Source organism: Triticum dicoccoides, chromosome 7A (assembly GCF_002162155.2).
Source record: "Triticum dicoccoides isolate Atlit2015 ecotype Zavitan chromosome 7A, WEW_v2.0, whole genome shotgun sequence".
NCBI lineage: Eukaryota > Viridiplantae > Streptophyta > Magnoliopsida > Poales > Poaceae > Triticum > Triticum dicoccoides.
The window spans coordinates 252,232,357-252,247,911 of NC_041392.1; the positions used below are offsets into that span (position 1 = coordinate 252,232,357).

The 15,555-nt window shown below is 42.9% G+C and overlaps 1 long non-coding RNA gene across 5 annotated transcripts; it reads right to left on the reverse strand.

The window, feature by feature from the left end:
* Nucleotides 1–4,064: 4,064 nt before the first annotated feature.
* Nucleotides 4,065–9,389, reverse strand: LOC119329847. Of its 5 annotated transcripts, none has more exons than XR_005159806.1 (5): nucleotides 9,062–9,389; nucleotides 8,129–8,244; nucleotides 6,234–6,309; nucleotides 6,015–6,135; nucleotides 4,065–4,766 (listed from the first exon to the last, which is right to left on the reverse strand). It is a non-coding gene; the product is annotated as an uncharacterized LOC119329847 (long non-coding RNA). The 5 variants fall into 5 exon arrangements; XR_005159804.1 differs by having other exon boundaries at nucleotides 6,004–6,135; XR_005159805.1 differs by having other exon boundaries at nucleotides 6,035–6,135; nucleotides 9,062–9,388.
* Between the last annotated feature and the right edge of the window lie 6,166 nt (nucleotides 9,390–15,555).

Here is a 15,555-nt window from a genome sequence, read left to right on the forward strand (position 1 = left end):
CTCACATATCTCTACTCTTATAAAAAACAGAGTTGGTGATGATGGTGTTCCTGCCATCCTGCAATATAGGCCATCCGATTTATGTCCGACGGACAGGAAGGAAACTATGGCAATTTTGCAAAAAGATATCCACACCCCTCTCCGCATTTGCAAATAAGGCATTCCCTCATTCATCCTTTTCTCTCACAAGATAAACTTCTCATACAAATGCATCTTGATGTTCCGTGCAACGCATGGGCATCTTGCTAGTTGGGAGAAGGAGTTTGTGTGACACATATCTAGCTATATTAAGGAATAGGTATATAGCATATGTGTGAGAGAGATTATTATACTTTGAGACATTAGTGGCTATGGGTGGGCGGAATTAAAGGGGTGGGCGTGTTAGACATAGAGAGCGTGTGTGTTTCTGTGTGAGAGACTTGTAGGATGGGGTAGAAAGACGGATTTAACCCTGACGGAGGGAGAGAAATACATGAAGTGCGCATGTGTGATTCCGATGCCCACATGGAAATGAGATATGTATGCGTGTGAGAGAGATTGCACAATTCATTCACGTATCACTATCTAGCGATCGTGGACGTGCATCGCTTGAACATAAGTCAATATCTACTTCGTATTGTGGCCAAAGGTACAATATCGGTTCAATGCTATAAAGATTGGACACTCACATATCACATTTTTTATTTAAATAAACCTTTTTAGTTGTGCATGCCAAAGTTACAGTGATGTTTCTTCAAACAACAAATGTAGCTATCATGTACATGCACCATTGTTATTCTTGCATTCAAATTCATTAGTCTTGAATGATTTCAGTTTCTATTTTGAAGTAATATATGTAATATTCATATATGAATTCAACGGGTACGCAATTTATGAAATGGAGGCTATGTAATCATATAAGGTAACACTTTTAAGTAGCTGACTACAATATCCATTTCTTTTTGTGCGCCTTTACACTAACACATCAATGCATTATGTTTAAAGTAAATAACTAATGGCACTAAATTATCTATTTACACAAAAAAATATAGGATGAGCGTTTGATCCCTTTTTTGTGAACGCGCCACTACACCCGTACGATTGGCCGTGCTCGTGTGAACGTCCAAGTTATCGGCGCATCATCCTGAGTTATTGTCTTTTTTTTTGGGTGGACTTCACACCAGTTATTAACTGCTGACGCGTGCCCCGTGTACACAGTCTAGCATGACCTTCCCGCTAGCACGGTCCAAAATTAGTTGAAACTGGATACGAACGATCCCGCGAGCGGCAAAATCTCCCGCCTCCTTCTAAAATTTCCGCCACCTTAGTCTTTAGCATGCGAAATCCCCCTTTTGTCCTTGGTGCACAGAGACCAACAGTTAAAATACTGCCCTCATCTACATGATAGGTCGGGGCTGCTTTGGTAACTTCCGGTTCCCCCACTACACGGCACCCCTATTTCCTTTCCTCCTCCCGCAAAAACGACTAACTCCACAGCACCAAAGCATCTTACATCATGTCGTCTGTACTTCATCGCCCTTTCTCCCCTCCCCTCTCAAAACCCTAGACTGCTCATCCACCGGCGTACCATAGCCCATTCACTGCCAGCGGCGTCCACCTTGCCGGATCTGCTTCTACGGCCGCATCTACCCCTCCCACCTCCCTTAGAAACAAGTAGGCTTCTCATCCACCACTGTACCACAGCCCATTTAGTGTCGGTCTTGTCCACGGCGCCGGATCTGCTTCGCCGGTACTCTCGTCAACCGTCGCGCATCTGCAGCAGCTCATTCGTACTCCCCACCGGAGACGCTTCGTCCACACACCCCGGAGCCGCCCCACCGACGCCCCCGTCACCGGCCTCTGATCCTCTTCGCCGACACCTTCCTTAACCCTACCAGAGCCGCTTCGCCGACACCATCGTCAACCCTACCAGAGTAGCTTCGCCTATACCATTCTCAACCCTACCGGGGCCGCTTTGCTAACTCACAAGTCCACGACCTCAGATCCGCTTCCTCGCACCCTCATCCAACCTACCGGAGCAGCTTCTGACGCCCCGTCCACGGCTGCAGATCCGCATCGTCGACACCACCCTTAACCCAACCACCGAACCAGCTTCTAAAGCCCCGTCCACGGCCGCAGGTCCGCATCGTCGACACCATCCTTAACCCAACCACCGGAGCAGCTTCTGATGCCCCGTCCACGGCCGCAGATCCGCGTCGTCGACACCATCCTTAACCCAACCACCCGAGCAGCTTCACCTACGCCCTCGTCCACGGCCACAGGTCCGCTTCGCCCACACCGTAGTCCACCCTATCGGAGCCGCTCCACAAACACCCTACTCGACGGTTCTAGATCTCCTTACCGGACCGCGACAGCCAGCGCAGCGTCATCGCCATCGACGTTTCTAACCTGATTCCCACCGTCTGGAGAGATGCCAAGCACCCGCCACGGCCTAGGTACTTGTCACCTATAACCTGTCCAGCATCACCTGCCCGATGTACTTCAAATATACTAACCAGTCGCTGTTACCTGTTATGCAGCTGGCAAAACTACAAGGACGATGTTTCTTCTGGATCTAACAGCTTGGCCAACCAAGATCCTGGACTGAGGCATTGCAATGATCTTGTAAGCGCGTCTCTCTCTCTTGTATTGTTCTGTGCCTGCCAGCGTGCTTTGCTAGGATTTTCGACCAGTAATCCCTTTGTGCAGACAATGATTTCTACTACTGGCTGCTAAATTAGATATATATATGTCATACATGATACTACCTCGTACCTCCGTTCCTAAATATAAGTCTTTCTAGAGATTCCACTATAGGCTACATATGGAGCAAAATGAGTAAATCTACACTCGAAAATGCATCTATATACATCTGTATGTGGTCCATACTGGAATCTCTACAAAGACATATATTTAGGAACAGGGGCAGTACATTACACAAAATCGTAGGTGGCATGTAGGTATTCTAGTGCACTACATTAGGCTCCCTTAGAGTGTCTGCTAGTCTAGCATACAGAGTCATGGCTAGTTTATGGTACGCACATAATCGTTAATTGGTGGTTTAAATATGCGCAAGGGATATGCAATGTAGTATCATGTAGAGATGTCTAAAATTAGCCGTGTCAACTTGCAGATAGGGTTACACAATGAAAAAGTATAAGATGTATGTGGCAATTTCATGGAACATCGCAAAAAAAGGAGAGGCAGTGGTGAGCCTATACAGTGTGCTATGGTACATCACTCCTCCATTGCAATCATCGTGACATGTTATTTGTATGCCAGTTCTATTAGCCAAGTTTCTTAGGGACAATTATTACGAATTATCCTAAGAAAATAAGCACATGTGAATATAAGCTCCATGCAATAAGCCAACCAGTTCTTTTCATTGTGTTTTCAGCTTATCTTGGTATGATCAGTGGAAAGTCTAGATTGCATTATATTTTTTTCATTTTGCTGCTCATATGGAAATTAATTTGACTTGCAAACATCAGAAATTGAACCCAGTGCAGTAATTAATATGATAGGAAAACATGCCATCACTATTTGCTTAAAATGCAAATACAAAGATACCATCTACTTGGCACAATCTACTTTGGTCAATGTTTTTCATAGAGATCTCATTGCCTAATTTAAACGAAGAACGCATGACCCACATTTAAATGAAGAATAATTATTTATTGAAATTCGATGGTCCAAGTGGCTGATTATTATCGTATAGCAGCACCACCTGAAAGCATCATATAGCAGCAGCAGCAGCTCATAGCAACTCATCACACAGTAGAAGCAGTCTGCAATTCATCATATACCAGCAACAACTCATAGCAATCTATTTATAATTAAAACAAGAGTAAAACAAGCCATCACGTTTGTCCACATATGCTAATCTTTTTTACGCCGTTTGATTAGAATAACAACGGTCGAGATTTAAAGTTTCTACGTAACATGTAAAAATATTTTTACCAACAATATTGAACTTTTATGATGTCACGTTAGATGCATAGAACCATAACACTAGCGCTCACAGGAAGGACTACATGGACACGTATTGTTTGAGTCCAATATACAATCACGTATGAACTGATGCATGTCCAAATTGGAAAGCAAAAAAGAGAATAAAAAACAAAGCCCTTACACATATCCAAAAGCAATATAGCAGGTTTGCCTACAAACTCCAGTAGCCACACGTTTACATGCTTCCAATACATGGACAATATGGACTAGGCAATTAGCACAAAAAAAAATTGTCTGTCCGATAAAGGATCAAAGCTGGTCTCTTCTCTCACGTGGTCCATCTCTTCTTCCCTGAATCAAGTTCCACGTCCCTTGCCACACACGTTTTATAGAGAAGATCAATTGCTATGGTTTTCAATTTCCTAGCGCTCTAGCCGTCACTTCTGATTCTTCCTTCCCTGTCATCGGCAAGGCACGCGCTGAAGCCCTCGAGTAGCCTAGGAGAGGAGTAGGGCAGGTTCAAATCAGCAGCATGAGGGATAAGGCAGCCATGACTAAGGTGACATATTGAGGAGCAGGACCCAGCGATAGGGAGGCATAGATTGCTTCTTTGACCTTCGCCCACTTCTTTTCCTTGCACATGCATATCTCCCTGCACCGCTGCCTCCAATCTAGGATGCATGTAACCACGGTCCAGCGGCAACAACTTCGGTCTGAGACACATCTGCCTACAAGCCACCATAGTTGACGGCTATGTGATGCTCGAGCTCCGACACTTCTTTGGATCATCAGTTCTCAGGTTTCTTCATCTTCTGCATACCTCAATTTCATGGCTTCTGGAACAAACAGATATGCGTAGTTGAGATGTTAGATTCTCCATGGATGTGGTTAGAGCTTTAGACTAATGATGTGACGCATGACCATTGCATAGCTACCTCTACTCTGATCGGATTTATACATCAAGGTTAATCTTATTTGCAAAGCTATAAAAAGTTATTTACATTATCTTTACAACAAAAATGCATCACTGTGTATTTATGGAATTGTACAGAATTTATTTACATATTCATCTTAGCAAAAATGTGTCATAGATTATGCACATTACATAGGTGAATTAATATCTCCAAATTTGGATGTCAATGGATTATTCACCCAAATGAAGCATGTGGAATCAAGAATAACAAAAAAAATCACAAACTTCCGTCTATCCCATAATATAAGACGTTTTTGGCACTGTGTACTGTCAAAAAACGTCATATATTATTGAACGGAGGGAGCATAATGGAACCATATCTGAATTATTTATCTCTTAACTTCTTCGGGTTGCTATTGGGTGATTTTTTAAGGATTTTTCTTTCACATTAATAGCTATGATAGATTTGTTACAACAAAATATTCAAATGATCATGTTGTGATTCGCAAACTAACTACAAAGAAAACTGACAAGAACTTTCATATTATATTTAATCTGTAGTGACAATTGTGGTATATATCTACAAATTCTAACACCCGGTAAGCATATATTCTACTAATTTGAACAAGAACTTCCATATTATACTTACTCTGTAGTAATAACAATGGTAGAAAAATTGGTCAACTCACTAGATGGGAAATCTGAGAAGTGTCAAATATTACTCCCTCCGTTCGGAATTACTTGTCGCAAAAATGGATGTATCTAGACATATTTTAGTTCTAGATACATCCATTTCCGAGACAAGTAATTCCGAACGGAGGGAGTATACAATAATTGTGTTGAAAGTAAGCCGAACCATTTATGAGTACTGAGATAAAGAAAGAATACTTGACATCGAATCAATATAAGGAGGACAATTATTAGATAATGGTTAAATGTTGGCACTATCAGAAGTACGTCACATTGTAATTATCTGGAATACATTCCGACATGCACTTCCGTGAGTTATATGTTCATGGCATGCGAAAAATCTATTGTATATCAATTAACACATATGAACCAAATTCACTTAATACATGTAAGCCTTCTTCCTTTCCTTTACTGTGAAGAAACAGCCGGTGTGGAGGAAATAAGAATGATGCAAAGTTGTAGCACATTACATAGGTGGAACCTGATAGCAGATGTATATACATGTTAACAATTAGGAAGCCCTCAACTCGCCTCCACCTGTGGACTCTCCACAAAGGTAAATCAACCAATCACAAGCCAATGCAAATTACTATTTCCTGACACTGCATTCATGTATATACATGTTAACATGTGCAGACAAGACAATGAAATATAAAAGTATATAGATGTTATATGTAGTAGATGTTTATCATAGATATACCTTTTGTTATACGAAATTCCATATAATTGATACGGATGTGTTGAAGAGACAATAGTCAAAGTTGGGCTTCAATTCCCTAAAAACCGCAACACAAATCAATGGCAAATTAAATAACTATAATTTATAAAGATCCTTACATGAACAACAACAGAATGTATCAGGTCAGCGTATGAATTATAATTTAACAAAACTAGGTAACTCTACCTTACATCTAAATAGATTTAACAGATCAACTAAGTAATTAAGTGAACTTTAAAAGTACGTATATACTGTGCCCATCAAGAGAGGAATGCGGAGGATGATGGGAGAGTAGTAAGACAGTCATACCCATCCCACTCCTCTGCCACATACGGCCAGGAATGCTGCGGAGAACATGGCCGTCGAACCCGACGGCACAACTTTTGGCCCACTGACAGGAATAGGAGAGCAGCGCCACTCAAGGAAGCTAAAAACTATGGATCTCTCATATTCTCCAGTGGCCTCCCCAGCGACCGCTTTGCCTCACGGCCTCGCAGAACCCGCGGCTGGAACGCGTGCCGCAGCCTCGGCCAGATCTGGCGGAAAATCTCCTTCCTAGCTTTGGTGATACACAGGCAGGCCACTCAATTTGGTGCAGCCACTCCCCTTCTGGACGAGCAGGCCATCGATTTGGCACACCCTCTCCATCTGTATTCCCATCTCAAAGTCCTCAAAGTCGGACAGCCAGTGGAGGAGAGGAGTGGAAGGGACTTGCTTTCCACACATAATGGTCGGGCAGCCAGTGGAGGAGAGGAGAGGAGTGGAAGAGATTAGTGAGGAAGGGATACTTTCTATCTACACATAATTGAATGGGTAGCACCACGTTGACCCATGGTCAGCCTGTTGTGACTTACGTGGAGTGAAAACGAATATAAGTTTTTTCTATTTCTGTTTTTTACTCCTAGACTCATATCTCTATTTCATTTCTCACACAATTGGGTCATTAGGTAAAGAATTTTTTGCCGGAAATTAGCTACAGAATTTTCTCACAAAATAAACTACTCCAGTACCAAATTCGGTATTCCCTGATGGATTAAAAACATGCATGAAAGCCTACAAAAAAACAAAAATGGTGGGCATACGCAAAAAAGTTGTACAAACTAAAATAACATATGAAGATAACTGAAACACGAAGAACCGTTTGAAGAAAAAAATGCATACTAAGGTGTTCAAATTAACAATTATTATAAACTTCCATACAATGTTAAAAAAGAAAAAGAAAAATGCAAGTCTGTATGAGTAAAGCAAAATAACAAAACCAGATCCTTTATTAAAATTAAAAACATATAAATTCTAGCCGCGCAATTTCTTATCGCTGCAAAATGAGTCTAATAGATTATTTTGTAGTCCTAAAGTAACAGAAGCTATTTTGTCGTCTGCAGAGTATTTTTCTAGAAGATGACATATTCGACAAGTGATTCCCGTAAATTCTGAAATTTGAAAGGTTAGTAAGAGTTGTTCTAAATCATCAGTTCATCCATTCGAGTTCAGATATTTTCCATAGGTCATCAATGTACAATTTGCATATTTGATCCTGCATGCATTTTCTAATTACATTCATGGTTACTATGGAAGGTCTATTAAATTCAGACATGCACTTTAGTGAGTTTTATGTTCTTGGTAACAGCTCTTCTGTCTAGCCTTTTCAGTTGAAGAGAACAATGAGAAAAGCTCCAGTGTTATATGCATCACCTACAACACATGCGAAAACTCTATTGCATATCAATTAACACATATGGACCAAATTCAGTTAATACATGCAAACCTTTTTTCTGTTGTCTTAAAAACACATATCATTAATATAACTTGCTAATACTATATGGTAACAACAAATAGAAAGAATACACCTTTTATCCAACTACAGGGAGTAAACATACCTGTGATGAATCAGCCGGTGTGCAGAAAGTAGTAATGATGCAAAGTTGTAGCACATTACATAGGTGGAAGCTGACAGCAGTAGCAAGCCCACAACGTGCCTCCACCCATGGACTCTCTACAAGACAATGAAATATTGAACACTTTTTGCTATGCGTAACTTCATATAATTAATATGGATGTGTTGAAGAGACAGTAACCAAAGTTTGGCAGAATGTTAACTAAAAAAACAGCATAAGCTCAATTCCCTAAAGCAATGCAAGGCACATCAATGGCAAGATAAATAATTCTACAATTTATATCCTAGAAATAGTCCGAATGTACGAGCTTATTGTCTGAATTGTAATAAAAAAGAACAACCAAGTAACTTAACCTTATCTCTGAATAAATTTAACGGATCAACTAAGTAAACAAGCTTTTATAAAGTACATATATACTGTGCGCAGAAAAAGAAGAATGCAAAGGATGTTGGGAGAGTAGTAAGGCAGTCATACCCATCCCTACTACTCTGCCACAGACGACGAGGAACACTATGAAGAACATGGCTGTCTAACCCGATGACACAGCTCTCGGCCCAGTGGCACAAACAGGAGAGCAGCGCCACTCAGCAAAACAGATTTACCATATTCTCCAGTGGCCTCCCATGCGACCGCTTTGCCTCGCGACCTTGCTGCTAGGGGCGCAGAATCTGAGGCTGGAACGCGTGCCCCAGCCTCGGTCCGATCTGGCCTCCAAAAGCATCTCCTTCCCAGCTTTAGTGATGCACGGGCAGGCCACTGGATGGATTTGGTGCAGCCACTCGCTTTCACATGGACAAACAAATTTCTCATAGCCATAGAAAATCTCCATAAAGAAACCAAAATCCGCGCCATTGCTGGAGCCTAGAAGACCAAGCATCTGGGAAGGGAGGAGAAGGAATAGGAAGAGGAGATTACCTGGAGGAGAGCGACCGCTCAGGTTCAAAGGGGCCCAACTCCACGACCATCCAATTGACGGCGGCGGCGAGCAGCAGGCACGTGTGGTCGAGCTGGAGGACCTGCCGTCGCCGAGAGCATGCAGCCACCGCACTCCGCGGCAAATCCGTCTTCTCATCCCATCCTCCTCCCTTGGCAGGATCTAGCAATGAATGTGGATGAATCTATGGATCAGGCAAGGAACAGTGAAAAAGAAACGGGAGGAGACCGAGAATTTGGGTTTTCTTTTTTTGGCTGGGAAGGGTAGCACGCCGAGTCGTTGACCCCTGGCTGTAACTTACAGAGTACTACTTCCTCCGTTTCTAATTAGGAACCGCTACGCGTTCGCCGGCGGATGTGTTAGAATCATCCGCCGCCCGGAGAGCCGTTGGATTAGCCACCTAACAGCCGTCGGAGGCAACCACCGCCCGCAACTGACCAGGTCGTTATTTCCTGCAACAGCCGCTCTGTTTCAGAAACAGAATCCCTTGTCCGCCGTCCACCAGGCACAGCTCCGCCCCAGCGCGGTGGCACTCGCCACCACCACAAAAAATTGTTGTCGCCGGTGCGCGGGGGCACCTAGTCCTTCAGCGCAAAATTCCTGCAACAACATGGCGCACCACATCGCGCGGCAGATGCTGGGATCCGACGCAGATCGAGCTCGCCGGGGGCCGCCTCTTGGAGAACAGTCGCGGCCGTCGTTCTCAGCTCCGACCGCGGCCGCGGGGCTTCCTCCGCGAGCTGGAGTATCATCCTGGTTCACCAACCCTCCGGTTGTGTTTCCTGAAACAACTTCTACCAGATCAAATCAGGGCAGCTGGGTCAGTTTCCTGACTCTGAAAAAATATGAACACTTGTGTGTCTCTGAAACTCATTGAAAACCTATGTATCAGAAACATAGCTAGAATTTTCTATTTGTTTCATGTGTGTGGCAGCTAGAAATTCAAATTTGTTTCGTGTGTGTGAGTCTCTGAAAAAACATGAACACTTATGTGTCTCTGACTCTGAAAAAACATGAACACTTGTGTGTCTCTAAAACTCATGGAAAACCCTATGTATCAGAAACATAGGTAGGATTTTCTATTTGTTTTATGTGTGTGGCAGCTAGAAATTCAAATTTGTTTCATGTGTGTGAGTGGAACCAAGGCAAATACCAAGCACACATGTGTGCTTGCTCTATCTTTGCAAAACATGATCCTCTCTGTTAGTTGATATTTATCAACCTATGATACGATTTTGAATGTGTGTGCTTATTGAGAAAAGGCCATTCACTGAAAATTTGTGTGTAAATGAAGCTGAAAAACCGTTGATAAATGTATCTGTGTACCTGAATTTCTGAAACAACAAATATAACTCTTGATAGCAACTATAGGAAAATAATACTTTCAACCAAGACCTCCCTATTTACATGAAAAAACATGTGCCTTATTTCAGGGAGCTGGTGCTGAAGGGGAAGAGAGCTATGTCCAAGAGAACTTTTCTGTCGATAATCATGAAGATTCAGAGGGATTGTTGCATGCTGATGATGTGATGCAAGATGATTCAGATGATGGAGATGTTTCATCACAGCCACTATCGCCCTATGTTGGCATGGTGTTTGACACATTTGAGGATGCCCAGAAATTCTACAATGAGTATGCCTTCAAGTTGGGATTCGGCACACATATATCTTCTACAAAGTACAGCCAAAAGAGAGGACAAAAGCAAGAGGATGCAATAATTATCAAGAGGGTCTTTGGGTGTGTGCATCGCTAGAAAGCCCGATAAACCGGAAACAAGTAGCACCTCAGAGAGCATTGCAACAGACACAAGCAACTCCAGCAGGCGCCCTGGTGCGGAAATGGATGTGACAAGAACGCGTCAGAAAAACAGGATTCTCCGTCATGATTGTAAAGCACACATGATTGTTGGGATTGGGGAGGGGAGATTGACAGTCACTTGCTTTGTTGCAGAGCATACACATCCACTGATGCAACAACCAGAGCGTGTTAGATTACCACTCGCACCGCAAAATACCTGCTGAAGATTACGAACTCTTGTTGATGTTGCATGATATTAACCTGTCAAATTCAGATTGCATGAGTTTCCTTGGTAGGATACATGGAGGTGACCCTAGGATACTACCGTACGTGAAGAGGGATGTTGCGAATGAACGTGCAAAGCTTCGGGAAGCGATAACACAACAGGACATGGATATGACTGTTGGGGAACGTAGTAATTTCAAAAAAATTCCTACGCACACACAAGATCATGGTGATGCATAGCAACGAGAGGGGAGAGTGTGATCTACGTACCCTTGTAGACTGACAGCGGAAGCGTTAGCACAACGCGGTTGATGTAGTCGTACGTCTTCACGGCCTGACCGATCAAGCACCAAAACTACGGCACCTCCGAGTTTTAGCACACGTTCAGCTCGATGACGATCCCCGGACTCCGATCCAGCAAAGTGTCGGGGAAGAGTTCCGTCAGCACGACGGCGTGGTGACGATCTTGATGTACTACCGTCGCAGGGCTTCGCCTAAGCACCGCTACAATATTATCGAGGATTATGATGGAAGGGGGCACCGCACACGGCTAAGAATATGATCACGTGGATCAACTTGTGTGTATAGGGGTGCCCCCTGCCCCCGTATATAAAGGAGCAAGGGGAGGAGGCCGGCCGGCCCCTATGGCGCGCCAAGGAGGAGTCCTCCTCTTAGTAGGAGTAGGACTCCTACTAGGAGGGGGAAAGAAGTGGGGAGGGAGAAGGAAAGGGGGGCGCCGCCCCCCCTCTCCTAGTCCAATTCGGACCAGGGGGGAGGAGGCGCGCAGCCCACCTTTGGTTGCCCCTCTCTCTCTCCACTAAGGCCCATATGGCCCATTACTTCTCTCGGGGGGGTTCCGGTAACCCTCCGGCTCTCCGGTTTTCTCCGATATCACCCGGAACACTTCCGGTGTCCGAATATAGCCATCCAATATATCAATCTTTATATCTCGACCATTTCGAGACTCCTCGTTATGTCCGTGATCACATCCGGGACTCTGAACTAACTTCGGTACATCAAAACTCATAAACTCATAATATAACTGTCATCGAAACCTTAAGCGTGCGGACCCTACGGGTTCGAGAACAATGTAGATATGACCGAGACACGTCTCCGGTCAATAACCAATAGCGGAACCTGGATGCTCATATTGTCTCCTACATATTCTACGAAGATCTTTATCGGTCAGACCGCATAACAACATATGTTGTTCCCTTTGTCATCGGTATGTTACTTGCCCGAGATTCGATCATCGGTATCTCAATACCTAGTTCAATCTCGTTACCGGCAAGTCTCTTTACTCGTTTCGTAATACATCATCTCGCAATTAACTCATTAGTTGTAATGCTTGCAAGGCTTATGTGATGTGCATTACCAAGAGGGCCCAGAGATACCTCTCCGACAATCTGAGTGACAAATCCTAATCTCGAAATACGCCAACCCAACATTCACCTTTGAAGACACCTGTAGAGCTCCTTTATAATCACCCAGTTACGTTGTGACGTTTGGTAGCACACAAAGTGTTCCTCCGGTAAATGGGAGTTGCATAATCTCATAGTCATAGGAACATGTATAAGTCATGAAGAAAGCAATAGCAACATACTAAATGATCGGGTGCTAAGCTAATGGAATGGGTCATGTCAATCACATCATTCTCCTAATGATGTGATCCCATTAATCAAATGACAACACATGTCTATGGTTAGGAAACATAACCATCTTTGATTAACGAGCTAGTCAAGTAGAGGCATACTAGTGACGTTTGGTTTGTCTATGTATTCACACAAGTATTATGTTTCTGGATAATACAATTCTAGCATGAATAATAAACATTTATCATGATATAAGGAAATAAAATAATAACATTATTATTGCCTCTAGGGCATATTTCCTTCAGTCTCCCACTTGCACTAGAGTCAATAATCTAGATTACACAGTAATGATTCTAACACCCATGGAGCTTTGGTGCTGATCATGTTTTGCTCGTGGAAGAGGCTTAGTCAACAGGTCTGCTACATTCAGATCCGTATGTATCTTGCAAATCTCTATGTCTCCCACCTGGACTAGATCCCGGATGGAATTGAAGCGTCTCTTGACGTGCTTGGTTCTCTTGTGAAATGTGGATTCTTTTGCCAAGGCAATTGCACCAGTATTGTCACAAAAGATTTTCATTGGACCCGATGCACTAGGTATGACACCTAGATCGGATATGAACTCCTTCATCCAGACTCCTTCGTTTGCTGCTTCCGAAGCAGCTATGTACTCCGCTTCACATGTAGATCCCGCCACAACACTTTGTTTAGAACTGCACCAACTAATAGCTCCACCGTTTAATGTAAACACGTATCCGGTTTGCGATTTAGAATCGTTCGGATCAGTGTCAAAGCTTGCATCAATGTAACCATTTACGATGAGCTCTTTGTCACCTCCATATATGAGAAACATATCCTTAGTCCTTTTCAGGTATTTCAGGATGTTCTTGACCGCTGTCCAGTGATCCACTCCTGGATTACTTTGGTACCTCCCTGCTAGACTTATAGCAAGACACACATCAGGTCTGGTACACAGCATTGCATACATGATAGAGCCTATGGCTGAAGCATAGGGAACATCTTTCATTTTTTCTCTATCTTCTGCATTGGTCGGACTTTGAGTCTTACTCAATTTCACACCTTGTAACACAAGCAAGAATCCTTTCTTTGCTTAATCCATTTTGAACTTTTTCAAAACTTTGTCAAGGTATGTGCTTTGTGAAAGTCCAATTAAGCGTCTCGATCTGTCTCTATAGATCTTGATGCCCAATATGTAGGCAGCTTCACCGAGGTCTTTCATTGAAAAACTTTTATTCAAGTATCCTTTTATGCTATCCAGAAATTCTATATTATTTCCGATTAGTAATATGTCATCTACATATAATATCAGAAATGCTACAGAGCTCCCACTCACTTTCTTGTAAATACAGGCTTCTCCAAAAGTCTGTATAAAACCAAATGCTTTGATCACACTATCAAAGCGTTTATTCCAACTCCGAGAGGCTTGCACCAGTCCATAAATGGATCGCTGGAGCTTGCACACTTTGTTAGCTCCCTTTGGATCGACAAAACCTTCCGGCTGCATCATATACAACTCTTCTTGTAGAAATCCATTCAGGAATGCAGTTTTGACATCCATTTGACAAATTTCATAATCATAAAATGCGGCAATTGCTAACATGATTCGGACAGACTTAAGCATCGCTACGGGTGAGAAGGTCTCATCATAGTCAATCCCTTGAACTTGCCGAAAACTTTTTGCGACAAGTCGAGCTTTGTAGACAGTAACATTACCGTCAGCGTCAATCTTCTTCTTGAAGATCCATTTATTCTCAATCGCTTGCCGATCATTGGGCAAGTCAACCAAAGTCCATACTTTGTTCTCATACATGGATCCCATCTCAGATTTCATGGCTTCAAGCCATTTTGCAGAATCTGGGCTCACCATCGCTTCTTCATAGTTCGTAGGTTCATCATGATCTAGTAGCATGACTTCCAGAACAGGATTACCGTACCACTCTGGCGCGGATCTTACTCTGGTTGATCTACGTGGTTTAGTAGTATCTTGTTCTGAAGTTTCATGATCATTATCATTAGCTTCCTCACTAATTGGTGTAGGTGTCATAGAAACTGGTTTCTGTGATGTACTACTCTCCAATAAGGGAGCAGGTACAGTTACCTCATCAAGTTCTACTTTCCTCCCACCCACTCCTTTCGAGAGAAACTCCTTCTCTAGAAAGTTTCCGAATTTAGCAACAAAAGTTTTTGCCTTCAGATCTGTGATAGAAGGTGTATCCAATAGTTTCCTTTGGATATCCTATGAAGACACATTTCTCCGATTTGGGTTCGAGCTTATCAGGGTGAAGCTTTTTCACATAAGCATCGCAGCCCCAAACTTTCAGAAACGACAACTTTGGTTTCTTGCCAAACCACAGTTCATAAGGCATCGTCTCAACGGATTTTGATGGTGCCCTATTTAACGTGAATGCGGTCGTCTCTAGAGCATATCCCCAAAACGATAGCGGTAAATCAGTAAGAGACATCATAGATCGCACCATATCTAGTAAAGTACGATTACGACGTTCGGACACACCATTACGCTGTGGTGTTTCGGGTGGCGTGAGTTGCGAAACTATTCCACATTGTTTCAAATGTACACCAAACTCGTAACTCAAATATTCTCCTCTACGATCAGATCGTAGGAATTTTATTTTCTTGTTACGATGATTTTCAACTTCACTCTGAAATTCTTTGAACTTTTCAAACGTTTCAGACTTATGTTTCATTAAGTAGATATACCCATATCTGCTTAAGTCATCTGTGAAGGTGAGAAAATAACGATATCCGCCACGAGCCTCAACATTCATCGGACCACATACATCTGTATGTATGATTTCCAACAAATCTGTTGCTCTCTCCA